A 1,181-nucleotide genomic window follows, 5' to 3' on the forward strand; every position below is an offset into this window, starting at 1 on the left:
CTTCTGACATCTTCCTAGATAAAGGAAAGCTGTAGCCCTGTCCCCACAAAACAGTAACAGAGAGGAGTATGAGGAGCGAAGCTGTGGCGTGAGCCAGGCCACCAGGAGCCAGGCCGCCCTTCTAATAGGCTTAGGCTGCACACTCCTGTGAAGCCCCCGTGAAGCTCCAGCACACTCGGCCCCAGCACTCAGAGACAGCTGTGAAGCTCTGGCTTGCATCTCCACAAACACTGAATGAAGAAAATCTGGACTTCTCACACACGAACACATGGTGCGCTTATTCTCTAAACCTTTGGTAATTTCTTCTTCTCCAGAAGGAGGGATTAGATGGACAAGGCACCCTAGCCCCATCAAAAGCATCAGGTAACAGCAGTGCTGGAGTGCATCTTTACATGTGTCTCACAAAACTGAACATGCAGTGGTCGCTGTTAAACAAGGCTTAGCTATAGGCGATCTGAAATCAAAAACCCATGCAGTCGTTTCCACTGACAAGGCAGCCAGAGATCGCAGCTCAGCAGAAAAGGAAAAAAATCTTCATGTTGACAACCACATTGGTGTCTCAACTGTGAGACTTACTGTTGATACTAGCCTGTTATGTAATCTCACACACCAATAAGTGTTTGTATTTCAGATCTGCATTTGACAGATCATTTCCTATAGCTTGTCTTGCTTGTATCCCTAATTGGAAACAAGACCCAGACACCAACACAAGATTATGAGTATGGCCAGAGACCATATGGTGTGGGGGGCTTCCTGCTGGTGAGGACCATAAGAGTCCTCCCATTTTCCAAACCTGTCCATCTGCTATTTCAACTGCAATCATGTCCACTGGAGCTTATTTTCAACCAGCTAGCTCTTACTTAGAAAAACATATGTCTAAATTTATGGATTGCACTTTAAATGAGCTGGTTAAACACGGTCTGCGGAACAAAAGCTAGCTACAAAGGATGCCCCCTCTGGGACTGTTGGGGAAGATCTGATAGTCACAGGAAGACCACAGGGAAAGAAAAGACCACTTAGCTCACTGATGAACCAAGGGAACACAAAGAGATAAACCAGTCGGTGTACATATTATCAAATATGCAAGCATGTTGGACTTTCTAAATACCGTTTACAGTGGACCACAAGATCCAGAGTGGTGACTATATGGTTTAGGACTCAGCATACGTGAATTCTCCAAG

At 45.6% G+C, this 1,181-nt stretch overlaps 1 pseudogene; it reads left to right on the forward strand.

Moving 5' to 3' along the window:
- Positions 1-268: 268 nt before the first annotated feature.
- On the forward strand, positions 269-938 carry LOC127220989 (proteasome subunit alpha type-1-like; annotated as a pseudogene).
- The last annotated feature ends 243 nt before the right edge of the window (positions 939-1,181 follow it).

The sequence above is a fragment of the Phodopus roborovskii genome, unplaced genomic scaffold (assembly GCF_943737965.1).
Source record: "Phodopus roborovskii unplaced genomic scaffold, PHOROB, whole genome shotgun sequence".
In the NCBI taxonomy this organism is placed as follows: domain Eukaryota; kingdom Metazoa; phylum Chordata; class Mammalia; order Rodentia; family Cricetidae; genus Phodopus; species Phodopus roborovskii.